We start from the raw sequence: 2,500 nt of genomic DNA, 5'->3' as shown, positions 1-2,500 counted from the left end.
CGTAAACCTCAATATATTTCATTGGTGTGTGTATATAAATTTACTGACAGAGTACTTTTTCAGAATCGCTGATCATTTTAGTGAGTTTTTCAAACACTAATGGGTATTGGATATATGAAAAAATATTAAGACAAATTGATTATATGCATTCTTTTTATATGCGCAAGTAAAGTAAAACTGAGTCATTCTTTTATACATTTTTGTATTGAAATTATTAATACGGTTATGAAAGAGGTATTTCATGAATGGTTATGAATTTAATAATAAGACTACAGTATACTGTATATGAAGCAGATGAAATGTTTTAGAGGGCAAGGTGAATAGAAATAATAATGATAATAATAATTATAAAAATAATGATAATAATATTTGAAAAGAATCCTTTCAAAGTGGCATGCTATTGAATTCCATTAATAATAATAATAATAATAATAATAATATAATAATAATAATAATAATAATAATAATAATAATAATTGAAAAGTGTCCTTTCAATGGGACGTGCTACAAACAACTGTATATTCAATAATAATAATAATAATAATAATAATAATAATAATAATAATAATAATAATAATAATAATAATAATAATAATAATAATAATAATAATAATTGAAAAGTGTCCTTTCAATGGGACGTGCTACAAACAACTGTATATTCAATAATAATAATAATAATAATAATAATAATAATAATAATAATAATAATAATAATAATAATAATAATAATAATAATAATTCATTCATTGTAATAATAATCCACAAAAATATAATTTTACCAGGAAACATAACCAACAGTATTCCATGGAGGACAAAAATTCTTTGTTTTGCGCCTGTATAACGAAAGTAAGGTCATACTTTTCATTTTTATGCAACACTTTAAGTTTAAATTTATTATAGCCGTAAAAAGGCTGGATCAACTTTGTTTTAAAAGTAAAAGGAGGGGAAACCTAATATCCTTAACCCAGAAACAATGATGCTATAGATATTCTGGAGGCGATTAATTGACAAAATCTTTCAATTTTCCGGTGTTCATAATGTTTACTGTAATAGTAGTGTATTTTAAGTTCTGCGTGGCGTTTGTGAATGTTGATTTCTAAGTATTTGTTTTCACCAAAAAATTACAATCATAATGCCAATTATTGTTCAAATAGTAAACTACGTGATATTCGACAAAATATCATAGGATTACTTAGTTTTCGTACTAACAATATTAAATCTCATTGAAATATAGTATACTATTACAATGCTGTTCAATTACTTAAAACAAATCCAATAAAGGAAAATTAATTCTATAATAAAATATATGTATCATAAATACTATACATCAAAACATTTCTAAATCAAACTTTGGGAATATGTGAAAATGCCAAAAGTTTATAAACAAACCTAACCAAGAATAAGATTTTTTATTAATTAAATTCGTAATTCTGTTGCAATTTCTGTCTGATATTATTTGATAGATATAGAAGACATTACTCATAAACTTCTTTGAACATAACAGAAATTTTCTCTTTCTTTCATCAAGCACCTAGGTTTTCATCCACAAATTACTAATTATTTTCAGCAAATACTATTGTTTACATCCCGAAATTCCTCATTCGTTCAGCAAGTACCAGTATATTCATCCCCAAATTCCCCATTCTTTCAGCAAGTACCAGTGATTTCATTCTAAAATTCCTAATTCTTTCAGAAAGTACCCGTGTTTTTATCCCCAATTCCTTATTCTTACACAATGTGACACTGTTTTCATCCTCAAAATCCTCATTCTTACGCCAAGTTACACTGTTTTCATTCCCAAATTCCTTATTCTTATATCAAGTGCCACTGTTTTCATACCAAATTCCTCATCCTTACACCAAATGACACTATTTTCATCCCTAAATATCTAATTTATACACCAAGTGACACAGTTTCCTACACTAGTTCCTCATTTTTACACCAAGTGACACTATTTTTATTCCCAAATTCCTCATTCTTACACCAAGTAACTGTTTTCCTCCACAAATTTCTCATTTTTACACCAGCTGACATTGTTTTCATCACCTAATTCCTCATTCTTACACCAAGTGACAGTTTATATCCCCAAATTCTTCATTCATTCACAAAGCAACAGTATTTTCGTCTCCAAATTCCTCATTCTTACACCAAGTAACACTATTTTCCTCCCCAAATTCATTATGCTTACAACAAGTGACATTATTTTTTATCCCCAAATTCCCCCTTCTTACACCAAGTGACACTGGTTTCCTCCCCAAATTCCTCATTCTCACGCCAACTGACATTGTTTTCATCCCCAAATTAAACATTCCTACACCAAGTGACAGTTTTTATCCTCAAATTCCTCATTCATTCACAAAGTACCAGTGTTTTTCATCTTCAAATTCCTCATTCTTCTAACAGGTACCCGTGTTTTCATTTTCAAATTTCCCATTCTTTAACCAGGTACGTGTGTTTTTATTCGTAAATTCTTCAGTTTTTATAAGTACGTATGTTATCA

The 2,500-nt window shown here is 27.8% G+C and overlaps 1 protein-coding gene across 1 annotated transcript in view; it reads left to right on the top strand.

Moving 5' to 3' along the window:
- Positions 1–2,500, top strand: part of LOC137656442 (thrombospondin type-1 domain-containing protein 7A-like) — a 22,055-nt gene that overhangs the window by 9,646 nt on the left and 9,909 nt on the right. The window lies entirely within an intron of this gene.

Source organism: Palaemon carinicauda, chromosome 17 (genome assembly GCF_036898095.1).
Source record: "Palaemon carinicauda isolate YSFRI2023 chromosome 17, ASM3689809v2, whole genome shotgun sequence".
NCBI classification, from domain to species: Eukaryota; Metazoa; Arthropoda; class Malacostraca; order Decapoda; family Palaemonidae; genus Palaemon; species Palaemon carinicauda.
This window is presented reverse-complemented; position numbering and strand designations above follow the sequence as displayed.